A 25,709-nucleotide genomic window follows, 5' to 3' on the forward strand; every position below is an offset into this window, starting at 1 on the left:
TTACACGCAACTAAACTGCAACGAATTGTTGAGTACTAAATTCAGTCCTATCCTTATATTCCTTTCACAGCTATGCATGATGCATCCACTTCCAAAGAGGTATTATGTCTAACTGGAAACAATCTGCTGAGAGTTATAAGATGTCTCTCTAAATTTCTACCTAGGTTATTTTTACTGTAGATAGCTCTCTCATCATAAAGGTTGTAAGTCCTCCATGACTACATTCTGAATCCACTTCCTCATCTCACTCATAGTCACACCCTCCAGTCTTTGACCAAGGACTAAATTAGACAGCACTAAGATAAAAGAACAGTGTGTCACTCATCCTACCTGTTCTTTTATCCTTTCTTGAATCGATGCTCCAGTCATTTTTAAAAAAAATTCAGTCAAAATAAAGAGGAAGTGTTCACCCCATCGATCAAATAAAATTAACTGCTATTCATAAAACACATTACAACTGATAAAATCTTTGTTATTACTAAAATAAATTGAGTTCTGAAGAATAAAAAAAAACCTGATGAAGGTGCAGTGCTGCAAAAGCTCGTGCTTCCAGTTAAACCTGTTGGACTATAACCTGGTGTTGTGTGATTTTTAACATTATCATTTCCAGTTACTGTTACTGCTGATGGTCATAACCAAGGCTTTCATATGCAATAAGACAGAAGTAAGTCATGATGGTTAAAGAAAATCTAAGGCTGATTAAATAGAAAGTCAACAATACTTCATAGAAACCATAACCATCTTTTGTTCATCTTGAGGTGATGAAATCCAAGATGGAGGACAGGAAAATTTCTGGTTATAACAGGCTGCTCCTTTTTTGAGGTATTTTAGGTATTGGAGGTGGTTTCCTGGAATTCCAGGAGCAGCAATTACTGTTCTATATGCTGTTGCATTATTTTGGAACTTTGTTGAAAAACACAGCACTTCAAAAATGGAGAGAAACAGACAAAGGCAGCACATGGTCAGGCAGTGCAGGAGAGAGAGAGAGAGAGAGAGAAAGAAAGAAACCCACACTGCTCCCTGACACAGCAGTGAACCTGTGCAGTTACTGCCTTTGCTGTTTGAATTCATGTATTGCATCTGGGAAAATTAACAAACAGTGAAATTCACTGGATAGTTTTGGTAAACAGAGTTAAGGAGAATCCAAAAGGTTTTTACAAATACATGAAGGACAAAAGGGTAACTGGGAAGAGAATAGGTCCCTTCAAGGATCAGCAAGGCATTCTTTATGTGGAGCCGTACGTTGGTGGAGATACTAAATAAATATGTTGCATGAATGGTTCTGTGAAAAAGGACATGGAAGATATAGCATGGGGGAAATAGATGGTGACGTTTTGAAAATGTCCATATTACAAAGGAAGAAGTGCTGAATGTCTTGAAATGCTTAAAAGTGGATAAGTTACCAGGACCTGTTCAGGTGTACCCTAGAACTCTGTGGAAAGCTGGGGAAGTGATTGCTGGGCCTCTTGCTGAGATATTTGTAGCATCAATAGTCACAGGTGAGGTGCCAGAAGACTGGAGGTTGGCTAATGCGGTGCCACTATTTAAGAAAGGTGATAAGGACAAGCCAGGGAACTATAGACCGGTGAGCTGGATGTCACTGGTGGGCAATCCTGAGGGACAAGATGTACATGTATTTGGAAAGACAAGGACTGATGAGGGATAATCATGATGAGGGCTTTGTGGATGGGAAATCATATCTCAAAGACTTGATTGAGTTTTTTGAAGAAGTAACAAAGAGGATTGATGAGGGCAGAGTGGTAGACATTATCTATATGGACTTCAGTAAGGCGTTTGACAAGGTTCCCCATGGGAGAATGGTGAACCAGTTTAGATCTCATTGAATACAGGGAGATATAACTATTTGGATACAGAACTGGCTCAAAGGTAGAAGACAGAGAGTGGTGGTGGAGGGTTGCTTTTCAGACTGGAGACCTGCGACCAGAGGAGTGCCACAAGGATCTGTGCTGGGTCCACTACTTTTGGGAAAGCAAATCTTAGCAGGACTTTAACACTTAATGGTAAGGTCCAAGGCAGTGTTGCTGAACAAAGAGACCTTGGAATGTAGGTTCATAGCTCCTCGAAAGTAGCGTGGCAGGGAGATTGGATAGTGAAGAAGGCGTTTGGTATGCTTTCCTTTGTTGGTCAGAGTATTGAGTACAGGAGTTGGGAGGTCATATTGCGGCTCTACAGGACATTGGTTAGTCCACTTTTGGGATATTGCATGCAATTCTTGTCTCCTTCCTCTTGGAAGGATGTTGTGAAACTTGAAAGGGTTCAAAAAACAATTTACAAGGATGTTGCCAGGGTTGGAGGATTTGAGCTATAGGGATTGTTTGAGTAGGCTGGGGGGTGACATTATAGAGGTTTATAAAATCATTAGGGTCATGGATAGGCTAAATGGACAAAGTCTCTTCCCTAGGGTGGGGGAGTCCAGAACTAGAGGGCATAGTTTGAGGGTGAGAGGGGAACTATATAAAAGAGACCTAAGGGGCAACCTTTTCACGCTGAGCATGGTGCATGTATGGAATGAGTTGCCAGAGGAAGTGGTGGATGCTGGTACAATTAGAGCATTTAAAACGCATCTGGTAGGATATATGAACAGGAAGGGTTTGGAGGGATATGGGCCAGGTGCTGGCAGGTGGGACTAGATTGGGTTGGGATATCTGGTTTGCATGGACGAGTTGGACCGAATGGTCTGTTTCCATGCTGTACACCTGTATAACTCTATTTTCATAAGATGTGAATCTTGTGCAAGGCCAGAATTTCTTCTCCACTCCTAAATTGGTTAATATCCATCAACTTATACGGACCCATATGATCATCGGTAGAAGGAATTCCTTCCCTTGACAGATATGTCAATAACAATTGTGATGACCCAAATAAACTATACATTGTCAGAATTAAATTTAGAGGTTGCATATTGAATGATTAGTGTGTAACTTTTGACCTGTGTGTGTGAATGGGTTTAGTTACTAACTGTTCAGTTTTTCTGGAGCCATGATTGTTTTAAAACAGCAAGAGACAGAGACAAAGAGAGACAGCGACAGAGACAGAGAGTTCCGTGAGTGATATTGTGAATTTGTTTACATTGTGAGAAGTTTATGATGGGTTATGATGATTTGGCCAGGTCATATCCATCTACCAGTTCAATGAGAAGCAGATTATTTGTGATCTTCTCCTGTCAGAGAAAGGTCAAGGTTGAAGTTCCACTTGTTGCAAAGGTATGTCATAACACATGTAAAAAATAGATTTAAAAATATAGACAAATTAATATGGATCCCAAATTTTCTACAAATATCATTTATTTAATTTGCATGCAATACATATGGCAAAACTGAAACAGAAATCTAAAATGAATACTTACAACTAAATTACTACTGCTGAATTGGTTGAGCAATTGAAAAAAAATTATATATTTGCATTGTTATATTCCTATATGAATGTAGATGCAAACTATAATAGACAGGTTTATATCTTTCTCGAAAGACCTTCTCTTTCTATGCAACAGTTTTCATTGATACAACTGTAAAAATGATAAAACGTAGTTTCATGCGTAATAACTTCATTGATTTTTTAAAAAATCAGTAACCATGGTTCATTGACTGAACAAACTCTGTATGCTGCACCTTTAATTTGTTCTCTCACACTTGTTTGATGGAATTGCAGTTATAAAAGTACAAATTTTATTTTGTTTGTCATTCATTCAGTCTCATTTCGTACGAATTATTAAATTGCATCTTCATGATCTGCAATTGTAAATGTTGATGTTGATGTAGAGGCTGATATTTCCCTTACTAAACCTTGTTTTGCCCCAAAATACCATACAGGAATAAAGCTCCCATATGTTTAAGATACATATTTCTTTCAGGAATGAATAATGAATAAGAATCTGTCCTTAAACAGCTAGCATTCAAAGTTGTTCATAGTCTTAAAGCTAATGTTATGACATGGCAATAAGCTCTCCTGTTAATTAAACTAAAAACCCAGAAAAGCTCAGCTCACCTTGTAATCTGTTAAAACATGAGGGACAGAGAACTCCCAAATTCCACTATTTAAAGAAAATAATATCAGTTTATTCTCTAACTCTAAAGGTGAACATTAAACAACAACTATTCACAGCTCTAAGCCCCCCCCCACCCCCCCTTTCACTTAACTGCTTTTTACCTGCCTCCAACTTGAGAAAAATATGGTCTTCCAATAAAAGATACTTATTAAAATGACATCAACTTAATTTCAAAACCACACAACGGCTGCCGTCTTCTGTGTCTTTCTTCTTCTGACTGAAGATCTCCATGAGTTTTCTTCTTTCTTTTTACTGAGAATATGCTTCATATGAAAAGGTACCTTTGGGAGGGAGTGTTTCCTCATTTCTTGGATCCGTGTTGATGGCAGTTGCTCTATCCAATTTTCAAAACGCCTGCATTTTTCTATTCCCAACATTGGTTTGATGTTGGCAAAACAATACATTCAAACTTGATTGGGTTTTAGTATACTGGGGAGAAAGTGAGGTCTGCAGATGCTGGAGATCAAAGTTGAAACTTTATTGCTGGAACAGCACAGCAGGTCAGGCAGCATCCAGGGAACAGGAGATTCGACGTTTCGGGCACAGGCCCTTCTTCAGGAAGAAGGGCCTGTGCCCGAAACGTTGAATCTCCTGTTCCCTGGATGCTGCCTGACCTGCTGTGCTGTTCCAGCAATAAAGTTTCAACTTTAGTATACTGGGACATACTTTTAACTAAGTTTGTGAAAATATTTGTAGCTCGGGTGCTCGTTGTTGTGGTTCTGTTCGCCGAACTGGGAATTTGTGTTGCAGACGTTTCATCCCCTGTCTAGGTGACATCCTCGGTGCTTGGGAGCCTCCTGTGAAGCGCTTCTGTGATCTTTCCTCCGGCATTAGTAGTGGTTTGAATCTGCCGCTTCCGGTTGTCAGTTCCAGCTGTCCTGCAGTGGCCAGAATATTGGGTAGAAGCACATCGACCTGGACCCAATATACCGGCCACTGCAACGGACAGCTGGAACTGACAACTGGAAGCGGCAGATTCAAACCACTACAAATGCCGGAGGAAAGATCACAGAAGCACTTCACAGGAGGCTCCCAAGCACCGAGGATGTCACCTAGACAGGGGACGAAACGTCTGCAACACAAATTCCCAGCTCGGCGAACAGAACCACAATACATTTAGCTAATTGGTTACATTCAAATTGTTGTCAAAACACCAATATCCATTTCACAGCCAAATGTTACATATTTTAAATTTTCCAGTATACTCTGAGACAACCATCTATTCACATCACACAGGTGCTTGTAAGCTCTCAGTTCAGAACAGCTTTCACTCTTTTTCTTAAAGGTACAGTACACGCCTTCAACTTCATAATACAAAAAATTCACATTTTTGGAAAAGATTGATAGATTGCTCTCCTGCATAGAACTGAATTAGACTTAGTATGCTCAATATGAAAGATCACAATTAATTTCCTACTTCATTCATTTAACTATTTTACAACAAGCTGCAACATGTCATTATAGTAACATTACAAATTAAGTTGAATAACGAAACATAATTAACCAATGTGAGATATTTTGTCACACATTTTTCCTCAGTAAGGCCAGTGGTGAAAGTCATCACAGCTCCTTCTCAAATTATTGAAGGTCATCATATTCTCTTCCAAATTCAGCATCTAATGAAGTAAATGAATCTAGAAAATGAAAATGAGCTTTTGTAATGAACTTATTATTTTCAAGTTAAGCCCTAAAATAATCAGTATATTTTTCTGAATTTTATGAATCCAGTGCAGTGCCAATTGGTTTATTATCAATTAGATTTTTTTTAGATTACTTACAATTTGGGAACAGGCCCTTTGGCCCAACAAGTCCACACCGACTCGCTGAAATGCAACCCACCTAGATCCATTCCCCTACATTTACCCCTGCCCCTTACACTACGGGCAATTTAACATGGTCAATTCACCTAACCTGCACATGTTTGGACTGTGGGAGGAAACTGGAGCACCCGGAGGAAACCCACGCAGACACGGGGGGAATGTGCAAACTCCACGCAGTCAGTCGCCTGAGGCTGGAATTAATATTACTCCATGTATTCATTCAGTTATCACCACCTTGACAAGCTATTATAACTATTTTAATTGAGAGCCCGAGTTACTGTGTGTTGTTGATTCCTCAGAAAACTACTTAATGTTTCAGAATAAAGTGATTTATATTTAAAACTGGACATAGCTTAAAGCAAGATGCATGGCAAAAGGACTTTTCCGTTGATTTGAAAAAAATGCTTAATTTCTATTTCTGTTTGCTGAGGACATTATCAATTTGTGTCTTTTCCATTAGCAATACTTCAAACAGCTTTAATAAATGTCATATAATGATACAGAATTTGACCATGAAGCCACTACGTTTCTTTTTTTCTCTTCTTAACACTGAACAGAAGGATACTTGGAACATTTACACTTATATTGAATCTGTGGTAACTCTATCTATTTTGTTAAATGTCCAGAAAGTATTTCTGCATTCTTTCATCCAAAAAAATGCACTTTCAACTGCATAGTCCTAAAATTACCATATCAATTATCTAAAAATGAATTTGTATGATGTCCATCACAATGCATACAGAATTTGGAGTAAAATCATTCTTATAACTGCGGAGGGTTACAATAACGAGTCACTATCTCTTGAACCATACTGGCAGTATACTCCACTTGGAAGATGCAGCTTGAGTTAACATTCATATGTTACATAATATTCATAGTAACTAATGACTCCAAAGTAAGACAAAAGACTCTTGCTAATCTGGGAGTTTAACTATGAGGGGTTTACTGTATTTTATCTTACTCTCCATTGCAGATTAGTAATGGAATGGTGCAAGAGTAGGATGAAAATTGGCCTACCTTGCATATGTATATCATCGCATTCCTGTAATTCGCTTCCTGTATAATATTCCAGCTTGTCCAGTGAAATATTGGAGTGTACATCTACACATGGAAACATTGGAAACTTAAAATTAACATTGCATTTAAAAATAAAGGTATCAAGTGTATAACTCTTAAAGATAACTACCTGGGCCTGTATCAAGGTTGTGAATGTCAATCTCTTCATAAACAGGGTCAGGAAAGCTACGAGGAGAATATTGTGTTTTTTTCTTGCCTGTGGAATGAAGAACAGCAGATTATACATGGACATGTGTCGAGGGTTATATCTATTATTAAAACCTGCTTTTCACCTTCCATCTTTCTTTATCCTGCAAATTAGCAGTTATTGAATTTTTGTATAACATTTTAAATTATATTTGCTGAACACGAAAGGATGCTATGCCCTCAAGAAATCTCTGCATCCATCCATCAATTTGTATTGTCTTGGCAATGAAGTGGAAATGTTCATGAAAGCCAAGGTCATATTTAGCAATGTGGCTAAACCTTGTTAAAACCACAGCCTGCTGCAACTGCAGACCCAGGCTCCATGAGCAATGCTCTTAAAATGACAAGAGCTGAAAAATGTGTTGCTGGAAAAGCGCAGCAGGTCAGGCAGCATCAAAGGAGCAGGAGAATTGACGTTTCGGGCATAAGCCCTTCTTTAACCCTCTTAAAATGACAATCCAAGGCTTTGTCCTGTGGCTATAATATTCAGTAACTTTGAATCTCTTCAATGCAAATCACTGATCAGGAACATTTCTCATGCTCTATGAGTAAAATCAGAATTTCTTTCATTGCAGAAAATCAGAGTTCAACCTAATATTGAGTCAGGAATGTGACAGAGTAATCTCCACTTGCTTGAAAGGACACAAATCCAACAACACTCAAGAAGAATGTTGTTGGAACTGCAGACAGGTAACAGTGTCTCAACTTCACATTGAGGACACATACCATTGCATTATCTGGCTCTACTACCATGCTAAATGGGATGAGCAACTGAAGACAAGAGGCACTCCAGGCCATTAGCAACAGCAGAACTGTACTTCAATATAATCTGCAACCTCATTGCTCAGTACGTCCCTAATTCTACTAATACCATAAAGGTAATTGGTCAACTCTGGTTTAAATGAAGAATACAGGAGGGCATGCCAGGAGCAACATCATGAACAGGCGACTTGCTGAAGTGACATAACAGGCTGACTGATTTCAAAAAGCAAGGGCAGCAAACGATAAATAGGCCGAAGAAATTCCAAGCCATCAGTTCTGATCTAAACTGATCTAAGTACTGCCAAAACCAGTGGTGATTAGTGATAGATAACTGAAAAAAATCACTGGAGGATAAGACTCTACAAATATTTCCATGCTCAATAACATGGAAACAGTGCAAAAGATTACACTGAAGCATTTGCAACCAGAAGCACTGCCTAATTCATCCAGGTTGGTTTCCTACAGAGCTCCCCACAGTTACAGATGCCAGTTTTCAGCTAATCTGATTCACTTCAGTAGATATTTTAAAAGAATGGCAAAAAGCATTGCCACTCAAAAGATTAAGGACCTTGAGAAAATGCCAGCAATAGTATTGGAAATGTGTACTCCAGCACTTGCCACACCCCTAGCAAATGTATTCCAATATATTTAAAGCAATGGCAAGTTGAAAATTGTCCCAAAGTTGTCTTGTGTAAAAATAAAGAAAGAGGAATCCAACTTGGCCAATTACCACCTCATCAGTCTTTTCTTGATCATCAGGAAAATGATAGAAAGTGTCATCAACAGTGCTATCAAGCAGCACTTTCTTAGCAATAATCTGCTCACTGACACAGAGTTTGTGTCCCACCAGATTTAGATTCTGACCTCGTGACAGCCATAGTTCTCACATCAAGGTCATCTTTGACTGAATGTGGAATCATGGAGCCCTCGCAAAACAAGATTCACTGGAACTCAGGAGGAAAATTGTCCATTGGTTCGAGTCATAAAACATGGAATCATAGGAAAATAGTTGTGCTTGTTTGAGATCAGTTATCTCAGCAGGAATTCCTCAGGGTAGTATTCTTGGTCCAACCATTTTCAGCTGCTTCATTAATGAACAGCATCTCATCCAGACTCACCACCCTCACACAAACACAGTAATACCGCATTTATCATGTTTAATCCACCTAGCCTCCAGATCTCTGAACATGGAGGGCAATTTAGGATGGTTAAGCCACCTAACCTGCACATCTTTGGATAGTGGGAGAAAAGCCGAGTACGCAGATGAAACCCATGCAGACGCTTATGCCACTGCTATGCTCTTGGGCCTAGCAACATCACATGGATGGCAGCAATTCAAGAAAGCAGCACAACACAACCTTGTTCAGGTTTAATAAGGATTTGCAGTAAATTTTTGTCCGGGTAGTGACTCCCAGAAATAATTATGAATTTTCAAAAAGAGTATTAACATCACCCAGACCATGAAGGCTTTTTGGTTTGCATGCCACCTATCATCTTCAACATCTGCCCTACTCACCACCAAAAAAAAGTCTCATCAGTGTGTACTATTGACACAATGTGCTGGAGTAATTTACCAAGGCTTCTTCAAGAGCACCTTGCAAACTCTTAACCTCTATCATCTGGAAGGACAAAGACGGCAGACATTTTCGAGCACCATCACCTGCACGGTGTCCTTTAGCCAGACATCCTCCACACTCCTCTTATACCAATATTAGTACTCCACTATCATCGGTTAAAACTCCCTTACCAGTAACAGTGTGGTTGCCTTGACAGCACATAAATGGCAGCATTTCAATTAAACAGTTCACTATCACTGACTCCTGGGCTTCCTGGGATGGACAACAAATGATGGCTGAGCCAGTGAAGTTCACAACCTATGAATGATTTTTATTTTGAAAAAGTCTAATTCACTTTTGGAAACGAGAAGTTGATTAATTTGACAGATTAACTGTTAGAGTGGATTTGTGCATGAATATTTACTCAGTTTCATTTCTCTGGATATTCCATGATTCACAGCCCATTCAAACATACTAAACACTGATCAAAATTCATAAAATCATCCAAATCATTTCTGAAGAGCAAGAGGCTGTTTGCTCCCTGTGTAGTCCTAAAAGCAGCTACACTGCTTCAGGTTATACAGTCCAGGTTAATATAGTTTACGTATGTAGAGTCAGAGAGTCATTGAAATGTACAGCACGGAAACAGACCCTTCAGACTAACTCATCCAGACCATAGAACAATATAGCACAGAACAGGTCCTTCAGCCCTCGATGTTGCGCCAACCTGCGAACTAATCTAAGCCCATCCCCCTACACTATGCCAGCATCATCCCAAGGACTGTTTAAATGCCCTTAACCTGGCTGAGTTAACTATATTGGCAGGCAGGGCATTCCACGCCTTTACCACTCTGAGTAAAGAACCTGCCTCTGACATCTGTCTTAAATCTATCACCCCTCACTTTGTAGCTATTCCCCATCGTACAAACTAACACCATCATCCGAGGAAAAAGACTCTTACTGTCTACCCTATCTAATCCTCTGATCATCTTGTATGTCTCTGTTAAATCCCCTCTAAATTCTCTCCTATGACAACAGACCCAAGTCCCTCAGCCATTCCTGATGCGACCTTCCCTCCAGACTAGGCAACATCCTAGTAAAATCTACTCTGCACCGTTTTCAGTGCTTCCAGATCCTTCCTGTAATGGGGCGACCAGAACTTTACACAATATTCCAAGTGATGCCGCACTAACGTTTTGTACAGTTGCAGCATGACATCATGGCTCCGGAACTCAATCCCTCCACCAATAAAACCTGACAGACCGCATGCCTTCTTAACAGCACTAACCACCTGGGTGGCAACTTTCAGGGATCTATGTACATCGATCCCTCTACACATCCACAGTACCAAGAATCATTCCATTGACCCAGTATTCTGCCTTCCTGTTATTCTTCCCGAAGTGAATCACCTCACATTTATCTGCACTGAACTCTATTTGTCCCCTCTCAGCCCAATTCTGCAATTAATCCAAGTCCCTCTGCAACCTGCAACATTCTTCCACACTGTCCACTACACTATCAACTTTAGTGTCATCTGCAAACTTATCCCATCCACCTCTGCCTGTGCCTAAGTCATTTACAAAAATGACAAACAGCAATGGTCCCAAAACAGATCCTTGTGGCACACCACCAGTAAGCAAACCCCAGGCTGAATACTTTCCATCAACCACCATTCGCTGCCTTCTTACAGAAAGCCAGCTTCTAATCCAAATTGCTAAATCACCCTCAATCCCATGCCTCCGCATTTCCTCCAACAGCCTACCACGTGGAACCTTATCAAAGGCTTTACTGAAATCCATGTGCACCATATCAGCTGCTGTACCCTCATCCACACCTTCTAGAATTGATAACACCTCATTCTTACTAACCTCAACCCTTTCTAGTCTAATAGTCCATATCTCAGTCTTCTCCTCTCCAAGATTCTCCTTTCCATGAGTGAAAACACATCACAAATATTCATTTAGCACCTCTCCAACCTCCACAGGGTCCACACAGATCTTCCCACTTCTGTCTTTGACAGGTCAAATTCCCACACTAGTCACCCTTTTATTCTTCACATACCTATACAGAGCTTTAGGGTTCTCCTTTATTCTACTGTTAAAGTCTGCTCATGTCCCCTCTTTGATCTTCTTAACTCTCTCTTTAAATCCTTCCTAGCTAATTCTTCATCACCTCATCTGCACCATCTCATCTCAAAGTCACATAAGCCTCCCTCTTCCGCTTAACAAAAGATACAATTTCTTTAGTAAACCACTGTTCCCTTACCTTATCACTTCCTCCCTGCTTGACAGGGACATACCTATCATGGACACCCAATATCTGTTCCTTAAACCGGCTCCACATTTTCATTGTCCCCAATTTGCTACCCCATTCTATGTCTCCTAAGTCTTGCCTAATTGCATTATAAATGCTCTTCCCCCAACTATAACTCTTGCACTGTGGCATGTACTCGCCCTTTACATCACTAAACTAAAAATTACCAAATTATGGTAACTCTCTCCATAGTGCTCATCTCTCACTAAATCAAACACCTGGCCTGGTTCAGGACCAAGTACTAGATCCAGTTTGGCCTCCCCTCTTGTCAGCCCTTCGACATACTGTGTCAGGAAACCCATCTGCACACATTGGACAAAACACGATCGATTCAATGTACTGGAGTGACAGCATTTCCACCGCCTCATGCTCCCACAAGGAGGTTGAACAGTTAAACTTTACCAACACCTTCCAACCTGACCTCAAGTTCACCTGGACCATCTCGGCAACATCCCTCCCCTTCTTGGATCTCTTCATCACCGTCTCTGGCGACCGACCAACCACAGACTCCCACAGCTACAAGCCCACTGACTCCCACAGCTACCTAGACTACACCTACTCCCACCTTACCTCCTGTAAAAACACCATCCCTTATTCCCAATTCATCCACTTCCACTGCATACCACCTCAGAAAGTCCTAGATGGCCTCCTTCTTCCAAGATTGCAACTTCCCTTTCCACATGGTTGACGATCTCCTCCACTTCATGCACCACCATCCTTGAATACCACCCCTCCCAAAACAAGAAGGACGGAATGCTCCTGTTTGTCACCTTCCACCCCACCAACCTCCGCATCCAATGCATTATCCTCTGCCACTTCTGCACAGATCCCACCACCATCAGCATCACCCCTGTCAGCATTCCAAAAAGACCATTCCCTCCGTGACTCCCTCGTCAGGTCCACCCCCCCTCCCCACCAGCCCACACCGCACTCCTGGCACCTTTCCCTGCCACCGCAGGAAGTACAAACACTGCACCCACACCACTCCCATCATCTCTGTCCAAGGCCCCAAGGGATCCTTCCACATCCATCAGAAATTCACCTGTACCTCTACCAATGTCATCTCCTGCATCTGTTGCACCTGGTGTGGTCTCCTCTACCTCGGGGAGACAGGACACCTCTTGCAGATTGTTTCAGAGAATATCTCTGGGACAGCCGCACCCACCAACCCCACTGCCCTATGGCTGGACACTTCAACTCCCCCTCTCACTGCATCAAGGACACGCAGATCCTGTGCCTCCTCCCACACCAAACCATTACTACCAGACGTTTGGAGGAGGAACGCCTCATAATTCAGCCTTGGGACCCTAAAACCCCACAGGATAAATGTGGATTTCAACAGCTTCCTCATTCCCCCCGCCCCCACATTATCCGAATCCCAAGCCTCCAACTCGGCACTGCCCTCCAGACCATCCATCACTCTCCCCTATGACCTATCACATTCTCCCCCACCTTCATCTACCTATCATTTTCCCAGCTACCCACCCCTCCAACACCCCCCCAGCCATTTATGTCTCAGCCTCTTTCCTGATGAAGGGCTTATGTCCGAAACATCAATTCTCCTGCTCCTTGGATGCTGCCTAACCTGCTGTGCTTTTCCAGCACCACACTCTCAACACGTGAAGCATTTCCAGTCAATGTTGGGGAAGTTAAAGTCCCCTTTAATGACCACCTGTTTCTTTTACTCCAACCCAGAATCATTACACCAATCCTCTCCCCCACATCCTTGGAATTTTGCGGAGGCCTATAAAAGACTCCCAGCAGTGTGGATGTCTCCTCTCTGCTTTCTAGCCTTAGCCCATACCACCTCAGTAGACGAGTCCTCATCAAAAGTTCTTTCAGCCACCATTATACTGTCCTTGGCTAACAAAGTCACACCTCCCCCACTTTTACCACTTTCCCCGATCTTAATGAATGATCTAAACTCTGGAACCTGCAGCATCCATTCCTGACCCTGCTCTATCCATGCCTCCGAACTGACCATGACATTGAAGTCTCAGGTACCTATCCATGCTGCAAGCTCATCTACTTTATTCCGGATGCTCCTGGCATTGAAGTAGACACACTTCAAACCAGCTTGCTGTCTGCCAGCACACTCCAGTGACTGTGAAATCCTGTCCATGTCCTCCCTACTCTCATCCTCCTGTGCACTGGAACTACACTACAGGGTCCCATCATGCTGCTGAGCTAGTTTAAACCCACACGAATAGCACTAGCAAATTTCCCACCCAGGATATTAGTACCCCTCTGGTTCAAGTGAAGACCATCCTGTTTGTAGAGGTCCCACCTACCCCAGAATGAGGCTCAATTATCCATGTACCTGAAATCCTCCCTCTTGCACCATCCCTGCAGCCACGTGTTCAGCTGATATCTCTCCCTGTTCCTCACCTTGCTATCATGTGGCACAGGTAACAAACCAGAGATAACAACTCTTTGTTCGAGCTCTCAGCTTCCACCCACTCCCTGAAATCCTGCCTTACCTCCCTATCCCTCTTTCTACCTATATCGTTGGTAAGTATGTGGACCATGACTTGGGGCTGGTCTGAGGGAAAAAAAACCTCACTTATGTAGCTGAGGAGAAAATAAAAGTCCCTCCTTTCCCTGAAAGCTGTAATCTCCAATGTCAGATGTGAAGATTTAAATAAGTGACATCTTTCCCGGCAGGCCCGTGGTCCAAGCACCAGCTCTTCCTGTTGCTGAAAACAGAAATGGAGGGCTCCGATGCTCGAGGTAAGGTTTTAAAGATTTAAATTGAATTATACCAACCAGATGTCCTAAATTAATCTAATCCAATTTGCCAGCATTTGGCCAATATGCCTGTAAACACTTCCTATTCATTTATCCATCCAGATGCATTTTAAATGTAGTAATTGTACCAGTCTCCATCACCCTCTGGCAGCTCATTTCATACATGCACCACCATCTGTGTGAAAAAGTTGCCCCTTAGCTCCCCTTTAAATCTTTCCCCTCTCAACTTAAACCAATGCCTTCTAGTTCTGGACTCACCCACCCCAGGGAGAAGACCTTATCTAATTACACTATCCATGCTCCTCATTATTTTATAAACCTCTCTAAGGTTACCCTTCAGCCTCTGATGCTCCAGGAAAAATAGCCCCAGCCTATTGAGCTTCTTCCTGCAACTCAAACCCTCCAAACCTAGCAACATCCTTGTAAATCTTTTCTGAACCTTTTGAGATTCCTCATCCACTATATCCATGCTCTTTATTGCTGAATTACATCAATTTAATCTCCTTTAAGCCTCCTCTATGAAAGAAGTAATTGCTATATAATCAAACACTATCCAATCTTTGCTCACAACAAAAAGTGTGTAAACTTTTCTGATAGGAAACTAAATATTAAAGCTGTTTGTCTTGCACTCATCTGAACGACAATGCAAGAAACATGACATTTGCAAAACAAAGTTGTTTTTAAGATGGCCAATGTCTGCTGTATTCTGATAGCAATGCCCTGACCAATCCTAATTTACTTGAATGATCTGAGTACTAAAATGGACAATTAACTGTACCACTTGCCTCATTTCTGTGCCAATTATGCTCTCACCAACCAGCACCCTCTTCTCATGCTGTATAAAATGCTGTCTCTCTTTTTCAATTTGATTTCGCATCAACTCATGCTGATGAGTGCTAGATAAATGTCTGGTCTCCTTTCAGCAGCATTTAGCTAAAATTCTCCAATTTGTGTAACATCATTGCAGATTGTCTCTGTAACTAACATGATCATATCTTTCTTGCAAACTGTCAGAGTTGTATAATGAAAAGATTAGCAGGAATCAACCATAATATTTATGGGCAGGGCTTTTAATGTTGAATTAACCAACCTTTCTGGAAGCTTCTTTGTAATTCTGCAGCCAAAGCAAGTGACACAGCAATCAAAAGGGTCCCAAAAATACAAGGGATGATAAAAATCGGGGGTCTCTGCTGGTTGAAGGACTCTGTGAATTTTTGATAGCCTGAAAGCAAAAACATTTAATAATAACACAAAGTAAAATGGCCTCATGCATTTCATTTACGTACAGATACACTAACAGTGTGCAGGAGCAATGAAAACTTACAAAGGCAGTAATATGAAGGTTGAGGCATATATTAAAGGTTAACGTTGGCATGTAGAGAGTTGGCAAAGTAATGAGAAACCTGCAAATGATACATGAACTGATTGGTGGCAAATAATGCTCAGTCTAGGTATGCATTCAGTGACACTGTTTCGACTTAAGATTGGTGGATTAGAGTATATTCTAATTAAACAAATTATGGAGACGGTGAAAGAATTGTAATTGGTGATACACACAATGCAACAATTGGAGCATTCTAAAGGTTGTAGTACAATTTTAGATTACAGAGAGAAGACAAATAAGAGCATTGAGTGTTTTGAATGCAAGAATGAGTGCGTTAAAATCAAGATTCAATTTAAAATGGCATACCAGAACAAATCAAATTGACATCTTCTTTATGTTCACAGTCATGATTGGCCATTACTGACAATTGGCAGTCCCACAGGAATAATTCACTCCCCTTGCATTTAATTTCATCAATCCATATTGCGCCATTTCCTCTTTCAAATAGCACCTCTTTCGGAGCTGACATTGGATGACCACAGTTTAACTGTCTACAGACGACAGCAGCAACCTGCTTATCCCAGGAATCATCACAAACCGTTCCCCATATACCATTGAAGAATATTTCAACTCTTCCAGAACAATTATTAAATCCCGCAGCCAGCCGCAATTCTGCAGAAACAAAACGTTACATCTGAGAATTTGAGCTGTTTTAACTCGCAATTGAATATAATTACTTTATTTTGGTTGCCTTGTTCAGAATGAAAAAAAAAACAGAATGACACAGTCTGTCCCATTTACAAAATGGCTGCAGTAACTCACCAAACCTCCTTCAACAGCTTTTTCGATACACGAAACCTCCGACTCAAAGGTAAACACGGTCACTATATGCATGGGAGGACCAGCAGCTGCAATGTCACTGCAATCTAGACCTCATCTAGATTTTCACCTTTTTTCATTTTGTCTTTATTGTCACTCAATCAAAGTCACCTACATTCCCTACAGAGCAGAACTGTGAGTGTTCCTACATCCCAAGGAGTGCTGTGGATCATGAAAGCAGACCATCACCCCACTCTCGTGAGGATGTAGGGACAAGTGATAAATTCAGGATTAGTCAGTAACAGCCAGGTCTCATAACCAATTTTTTAAAACAAAAAAAATCACACAGGTCTGGAATAATTTGCTGCAATATAAAGTATAAATTAATGAGCTAATTTCGTTTTTAATAATGTTTAAAAAAACAGAGTTTAAAACATGGAAATGGCACCATATTCATTTACATTAAGCCTAAGTGTAACTGAAAGTGCGACATTCAGTTATGCAGAACTTTGCCAAATTCCAAAAGGTTTCAATGACTCCTAAAAGGAACAATGTGTTAATTCCAATGTGAAATATTGAGTAGATGCGGACTGACAGCTGATGCTGTGTTTGCTTGTTCAGATTCTTTTCACCAATATTTTTCCCCAGGATTAATCATTCTACCCTTTCCATTAATTTGCAATATCAAATTATCAAGTTTTTAATGGCTACTACAACCAATCCTGATGGAGTGAAACCTACTGGCATAAAGACAATCGCGCAGTGGACATAACTCCGACAAGTGCACTTGTTACTGTACTTTAAATAATTGGTATTAATCATGCAAAATAATTCATATTAGCGGTGTAAAAGTTGAGGTGATGGATAGATTGTAAAGAATGTCTTTGGTATTGACTTCTGAAATTCCACAAAGAAACAAAAACAGGAATCCGACTGCAGAACATTTAATCACATGCATGTTAATAATTACCAAAGTTTTCTGAAACTCGTTCAGTTTTGCTCTTCTTCATATCTCCCTTATTAATCATTTCCCTTGGTCTTCGTTCTAAAAAAGAAACATTCAATTACTTCAGCAACAACTTGTTTGTACAGCATATTAAGTGTCCCAAGCCACTTCACTGCATCATCTTAAAACAAAATCTAACATGGGAGAGGCGCAAAGGAGATGTTGGGTCAGAAGATAAAAGTCATGGTCAATCATGGTTAAAATTTAAGGAGGATTGTAAGTGATGTACAGCTGTCGGGAGGTGTAGTGAATGAATTATGAATCTGAGAATCTAAACAATTGAAGATAGCTCTGTGAATTGTGCAGCAACTATAATTGGAAATGCCCAAGAGACCAGGCTTAGAGGATGGCAGGTACTTTGGAGAGTTATGGGGTAGAAGGAATTCATAAAAACAAGGAGTTGTTAAGCCATGAAAAGAATTATTAATTGGGGTTAAAATTTTAAAACAAATTGGTGTTTGATCAAAAAGACATGCAGCTGTGACAGCATAGGCTTTATCTGCACACTGACAATAAAAAATGTGCATAATCTCAAATTTATGAATGATAGAAATATTAAAACATTTGTGAAATATTTCAAGAGAAATTGGTTCCATTTGCAGTTCTCACCTGAACAGATGATTCCAACATCCTCCCCATGGTTACAGTTGTGTTCACCCCATGGTAAGGATGGACATTGCCACAGGAATGTATCCTGCAACCGACAGCTCACATCATCGAGCCAGATCTGTCCAGAACCGCTTCCAAATGTAATAGCGCTTTCCACAGATTGGGCAGATCCACAGCTGAGCTGGTTACAAACAACTTCTGCTTCCGCCTTTCTAAAGGAATCAACACAAACAGTCCCCCAGGTCCCATTGTAGAAAACTTCGACTCTGCCCTGACAGGGGTTCGCTCCATCCTGCAGCCTAACAGCTCTGTGGTCTATAGAAGAAAGAGTGAATTTAAATCTGAAACAAAAGCAGATATTGCTGGTGAAACTCAGCAGGTCTGGCAGCATTTGTAGGAAGAAACCAGGGTTAGTGTTCCAAGTCCAGTGACTTGATCAGAACTGATAATATGTGTGAAAAACTGACAGTTATGCTGAAAAAGAGGTTGGGAAGGGAGTAGGGGAAAGCAGAGATAATCGCCTAGATTAAGATGGAGATCAGAGAGAGAGAGAGAGAGAGGGGTATGAAAGGGATAATTGAACACGGGATTATGGATGGCAAGCCAGGAGCAAAGATAACCTAATCAAGGGATAATGAGGACAGCAGAGAATGGACAGGCTGTGCTAAAAGTAAACTACGCAATGTGATAATAGGCCTGTGAGTGGGTGAAAATCAGTTGACTGTGCTAAAAGCAATCCCATGTCATAACAGGACTGGGTGTGGAGATGGATAAAAAAGATAGAGGGGTGGAATCAGGCTGTAAAGTTATTGACAACAAAAACAGAAATTACTGAAAAAGCTCAGCAGTTCTGGCAGCATTTGTGAAGAGAAATCAGAGTTAATTAGATTACATTACAGTGTGGAAACAGGCCCTTCGGCCCAACAAGTCCACACCGACCCGCCAAAGCGAAACCCACCCATACCCCTACTTTTACCCCTTACCTAACACTACGGGCAATTTAGCATGGCCAATTCACCTGACCCTGCACATCTTTGGACTGTGGGAGGAAACCGGAGCACCCGGAGGAAACCCACGCAGACACGGGGAGAATGTGCAAACTCCACACAGTCAGTCGCCTGAGTCGGGAATTGAACCCGGGTCTCTGGCGCTGTGAGGCAGCAGTGCTAACCACTGTGCCACCGTGCCGCCCACATATTTTGGGTATGGTGACACTCCCTCAGAAGGGACCCAAAACCTGAAATAGACCTGAAACGTTAACTCTGATTTCTCTTCACAGATTCTGCCAGACCTGCTGAGGTCTGAGCTTTTCCAGCAACTTTTGTTTCTGTTTCTGATTTACAGCGTCCACCATTCATTTGGTTTTGTGAAGTTGTTAAACTTGATATTGATTCCCAGTGATTGTAAGATCCCCAAGTGGAAAATGAGATAAAAATGTGGAGGCTTGCTGGAACAGTGCTGCTGGGCTGTGACAGAAATGTTGGTGTAGGAACATGGTGATGTGTTGAAGTGGTCGGCAACCGGAAGCTCTGGATAATTTTTATGGACAGAACGCAGGTGTTCTGTGAAGTGGTCACCCAATTTGCATTTCATCTCCACAGTATACAGGAGACCACGATGTGAACAGTGACTGCAGAAGACTAGATTGAATGAATTACAGGTAAACCACTGCCTAACCTACAAGGTATATCTTAGGTCCTTGGATGGTGAGGAGGGAGTAGGTAAACAGGCAGATGTTACACCATCTGCAATTGCATAGGAAGGTGACATGGGAACTTGAGGAGATGCTGAGAATTAAGGAGGCGTGGACCAGAGTGTCCCAGACGGAATGGTCTCTGCAGATTGCTGACAAATAACTGAAGGTGAATATGTACCTGTTTGTGGCAAACTATTGGAGTTGATGGAAATGGCAGTTTACAATCCTTTGGAAGCAGTCCGGTGGGGTGGTACGTGAGGGCAGGGGGACACTATCTTATTTGTGGGAGGGAAGAAAAAACGTGAGGGCAGATGTTCAGGAGTGCAATGGACATAGGTAAGGACCCTGTTGGCCACAATAGCAGGGATACTTTGATGGAGGATAAAAGTGGGCATTTCCGAGACCCCTTCCGCCCAAGGTGTCATCATCACAACAGATTTCTTGGAGCTGGAGAAACTGAGAGAATGGGTTGTAGTCCTAACAAGAAGAAGTGTGTGAGAACATATAGTCCAGCTAACTGTGACAGCTGGTTGGTTTATAATGAATATTGGTAGCCAACCTGTCCCCAGTAATGGAAAACAGGGTTGTCAAGAAAGGGAAATGAGGTATCAGAGTTTAACCCAGATGAAGTTGACAGCAGCGCAGAAATTTTACAACAAAATTGACAGTTTTTTCCAGTTCAGAGTGAGAGAAAGAAGCAGCATTGATGATATCATCAATTTTTCAGAGAAAGAGTTGTGAGGGGGCCATGTAAAACCTGAACAAGGAATGTTCAAAATACCTGACAAAGAGACAGGGAGAACTGGGGCCTATAATGGTATCCATGGCCACACCATTGTTCCGAATAAAGTGAGAGGAGTTAAAGAAGACATTGTACAAAGTGAGGATGAGCTCGGCAAGGTGGGCAAGGGTGATGGTGGAGGCTCAACATCATGTCTAGCCCATGACTCATTGAGGTGGCGGCACAGAGAGATAAAATTAAGGCCTTTGGCAAGGACAGAATGTTTCACGTCGAACTTTAAACTTCATTGGCTGTTAATTCTATTGTGCATTTGAAACATCAGGCTTTCTGTTCAAAACTAATGACTTTTTTCAAAAAGATCCAAGAACCAGCCTAAAAGAATAATTATAGGGTCATAGAGTCATAGAGATGTACAGCATGGAAACAGACCCTTCGGTCCAACCCTATCCATGCCGACCAGATATCCCAATCCAATCTAGTCCCACCTGCCAACACTAAAAATATGTGATTTAGAATCTGTTCCACTGTCTCTCCTACTTTCCATTATACACAATGTTTTTGGTGGGTAAATTCATGGCTTTTCCCATTAATGACAGCATTAGGGAAAAAAGGGTTAAAAATCAGTTATCACCAGGACAACATATGAATGTGAACCCATGCAGAGAATTGTTAAAAGCCTTCTGTTTGACAGAGTGAATATTTGAAAGGGCATGTTACCTGAGCAGATAACTCCAGCATCTTCTTTATGATTGCAGTCGCTTTCACTCCACCGCCCCACCAGACATTCCCACAGAACAGAATCATTCAAGCTGCAGTTCACATTGTCTAACCAAATAGGTCCCAGGCCTGGACCAAACCAACTGGAAACTGTTGCATTTAGAGCTTGTCCACACTTCAGTTGGTTGCAGACAGCTTGGGCATCTGCTAAATCCCAAGAATCATCACACACAGTCCCCCAACTTCCATTGTAGTAAAGCTCCACTCTTCCAGCACAGCGACTTCCACCATCGACCAATCTTAACTGAATATGATCTGAAAGACAAATAATAGTATCAAACATTTTCTTGTCCAGATTACAGTTCTTGTGTATACGTAACGGATTTGTTGCAAACATATATCCCATTTCTCATTTTTCGCATGCAATGATCAGTTTGTTCCATTTATGTGTTATGCTTGTTTTTCCCTAATATCAATTCAGATTTTTAATCAGTAAAGGCATCAAGGGTTATGGTTATAAGGCAGAAAAATGGAGTTGAGGATTATCAGATCAACCATGATCACATTCAATAGTGCATTTGATGGGCTGAGTGGCATATATCTGCTCCTTTGTCCACATTCAAAATGAAAATGACCTGCCAAGAATTATCAACTACAGCCCCTCACATTACAAATAATCATGAGTATTAAAGGAAAATGTAAAATGACAAAAACTATGATTTTAATATGTAGAGCTCAACTCCATTTGAACCTTGTTGAAAAATGATAGTCTACAACTTTTAAAATCCAGTCTCTTTACGAAGGCATTACAGTTTTTTCAGCGTTTTTGTCAATCTCTAGCTGCAAGTTAATATTGATTAGCTAGTTAGGTTGTACCAAAGATATTGTCATTAACTCAATCGGTGTTGAAATTCAAAATGGTCAGGCTATACATGTTTTAAGTACAAATTGCTTTTGATATAAGGATTGCTTGTTCCCTTGTTTCCTTTTAGTTTTATTGAAGACTACAACAGAGAAAAAGGGCCTTTCAGCCCATCAAGTCTTTTGCAGTTAAGATGCACGCACCTGACTGTTCTAATCAACTTATGGCACTTGGTCCACAGCTATTTCCTGATGAAGGTCTGATGCCTGAAATGTCAATTCGCCTGCTCTTCGGATGCTGTGCTTTTCCAGCAACATATTGTCAACTCTGATCTCCAGCATCTGCAGTCCTCACTTTCCCCACAGCTATTTATGCCTTGACATCACAAATGCATCTAAATACATCTTAAATATTACGAGGGTTTATAGACATACCACACTGAGATAGAATCTCTACACAGTGATTCAGTGGTTAGGTCCCAGGTTCGATTCTAGCCTCGGGCAACTGTCTGTGTGGAGTTTGCACATTCTCCCCGTGTCTGTGTGGGTTAGGCCAGGTGACTTGGCCATGCTAAATTGCCCATAGGTTAGGTGCATTTGTCAGAGGGAAATGGGTCTGGGTAGGTTACTCTTCGGAGGGTCTTGTTGGGCTGAAGGGCCTGTTTCCACACTGTAGGGAATCTAATTTTAAAAATTTCCAGTGTGGAAGCAGGCCATTCGACCCATTCCGTCCACAACTCTAAAGAGCATCCCACCCCGATCCTACAGTCTCGTCATTTTGGGCAATTTAGCAATCCAGGGAAGAAACCCACGCAGACACTGGGAGAATGTACAAGCAGACAGTCGCCTGAGGGTGGAAACGATCCAGGATCGCTCTGCTATGAGGCAGCAGTGTTACTACTTAGCCAACTTGAGTGAATTTCAGACTCCCACAACCCTTTGAGTGAAAAGTTTTTCCTCACATCCCCTCTCAACCTTCTGCCCCTTCCCCTTCCCTTAAACCTATGCCCCGGGTCAATGATTCCTCTATCAAGGGCAAAATGGTTCTTTCTGTCTAATCTAGCTATGCCCTTTATAACTTTATACTGTACACCTCGAACATGTCCCTTCTCAGACTCCTCTGCTCCAAAGAACCTAATCTCAGACAATGAGGGCGGTGTGGTTCCCTGCTGATCGAAATAGACCAGAATCTTACCCGGCTGGGGAGGATGATGTGCCATTACAATTAAATATTCAACCATCATCTGCGTATCCAAGCCAGTGTCGGAAACGACTACAATCCCGTGTACACTGGAGACTCACAGTGATCTTCAATCTACCGACCTTACCGGAATAGGGAGAGAGCTCAGAAACCCTTACCAATATGAGTACAATGGAAAGGAAAATCCACGAGAAAAAGCTATTAACCTCTCTTTGCACACTTCATAACCATTGCAGGACAGTTACAGCACAGAAACAACCCATTCGAACGAACACTGCTATTCGAATTCAGGCCTCATTATCTAAACTGATCACCCTTTTTGTTTAGCTCTTCATCTGCGCACCTACTTTCCCATTTCACGACACAATGGACAGACCTATCCGGTCCATGTCGCTCTAGACACCCTCTGGGAAAGGAGTTGCTCCTGAATATTACATTAGTTTTATTTTTTACTCTTTTTCCGATAGCTGGCAGCAGGACATTGGTTAGATCTGAGGATATAAAGAAGGTCGTACCAGAGCACACCACTCCCACGTCATCTCCAATTGACGACTGCTCCGATTTTGTAAAACTGCAATTCCAAAGGAAGGGTTCACTTCCGTTGCACCTGACATTACTGATCCAGGTCGGTCCGGTGCCTTTCCCAAACTTCAAGTGGTTGTAAATGCTTATTGCAGAGCCACATTTCAGCTGTCTGCACACCACTTCTGCTTTATTGAAATTCCACTGAGTGTCAGTCACTCTCCCCCAGACACCGTCATAATAAACCTCTACACGGCCTTCGCAAATGCTCTCTCCGTTCGCCAATCGTAACTGCCAATCTTCACCTGTAAGAATGCAATTTTATAATCAACGTTCATGCAATGTTTCAAAAAGACATAAATTATGACCATTAGTCTCATTGTGCGATTTATCTATTCTCTCAATTAATGAGTAGAAAATAGAAAGCAGACAAAGAAAGTAGCCAGCATTTGAAATGTTGAGATCGTCAGGAAGATTAATGATCTCCTATGCTCAGAAGAACAAGGTCTTTATGAGTGCACAAAATAAAAGGATGCATGCTGTCACTTGCACTATTTTATACTCTTTCAAGGGTCGCTGGAAAGGCCTGGTGACAGTTTGTGACTTCCATGAATCTCTACAATCTTATTCTGCAGGTCAAGACATAACTCTTTCAGGGAGTGAGTTCCAGGACCTGAAGGAGTACGATAGTGCTGGAAAGTTGGTATCTTACCAAATAAGTGTGGTGTCCCAGTTGAAAGGAAATTTGTTGGTGCAGGTGTTCCCTTGCTTCTGTTGTCTTTAATCTCACCAATGATAAACAACTCAGAAGTTGTTGTCATAGAGCCATACAAGCACAGAAACAGACACTTCGGTCCATCTCTTCCATGCTAACCAGATGTCCTCTCCTAATCTAGTCCCATTTGCCAGCACTTGGCCCACATCCCTTTAAACTGTTCCTGTTCCTATACCCATCCCTTTTAATGCTGTAATTGTACCAACCTCCATCACTTCTCCTGGCAGCTCATTCCAAACACACACCACCCTCTGTGTGAAAAAGTTGCCCCTTAGGTCTCTTTTATATCTTTCCCCTCTCCGTTTAAACCTATACCCTCTAGTTCTGGACTACCCCACCCTAGGGAAAAGACCTTATCTATTTATCCTATCCATGCCCCTCATTATTTTATAAACCTCTATAAGGTCACCCCTCAGCCTCTGACACTCCAGGGAAAACAGCCTCACCCTATTCAGCCTCTCCCGATAGCTCAAATTCTCAAACACTGGCAACATCCTTGTAAATCTTTTTGAACCCTTTCAAGTTTCACAACATCTTTCCGACAGGAAGGAGATCAGAAATGCACATAATATTCCAAAAATGGCCCCACCAATGTCCTGTACAGCCGCAACAAGTCCTCCCAACTTCTCTACTCAAAGCTCTGCCCAACAAAGGAAAGTACATCAAACACCTTGTTCACTATCCCATCTATCTGTGACGCTACTTTCAAGGAACTATGAACCTGCACTCCAAGGTCTCATTGTTCAGCTACATTCCCCAGGAACTTACCATTAAGTGCACATGTCCTGCTCTGATTTGCCTTTCCAAAATGTAGCACCTTGTGTTTATCGAAATTAAACTCTACCTGCCACTTCTCAGCTCATTGTCCCACCTGATCAAGATCGATGGGGCTTTGATGAATTGTTACAG

The 25,709-nt window shown here is 41.6% G+C and overlaps 1 pseudogene across 1 annotated transcript in view; it reads right to left on the reverse strand.

Moving 5' to 3' along the window:
- Positions 1-5,626: 5,626 nt before the first annotated feature.
- LOC148148276 (scavenger receptor cysteine-rich type 1 protein M130-like) overlaps positions 5,627-25,709 on the reverse strand; it is a 60,252-nt pseudogene continuing 40,169 nt past the window's right edge. Inside the window, exons 7-14 of the transcript XR_015759257.1 lie at positions 24,019-24,330; positions 21,442-21,756; positions 18,287-18,601; positions 17,642-17,716; positions 16,219-16,524; positions 15,619-15,750; positions 7,073-7,159; positions 5,627-5,700 (exon numbers count right to left, since the gene is read on the reverse strand). The product of XR_015759257.1 is annotated as a scavenger receptor cysteine-rich type 1 protein M130-like (transcript). The remainder of the gene's footprint in view (positions 5,701-7,072; positions 7,160-15,618; positions 15,751-16,218; positions 16,525-17,641; positions 17,717-18,286; positions 18,602-21,441; positions 21,757-24,018; positions 24,331-25,709) is intronic.

Source organism: Chiloscyllium plagiosum, unplaced genomic scaffold, assembly GCF_037043375.1.
Source record: "Chiloscyllium plagiosum isolate Xiang-an unplaced genomic scaffold, Cpla_swu_hap1 HiC_scaffold_13, whole genome shotgun sequence".
Classification (NCBI taxonomy): Eukaryota; Metazoa; Chordata; class Chondrichthyes; order Orectolobiformes; family Hemiscylliidae; genus Chiloscyllium; species Chiloscyllium plagiosum.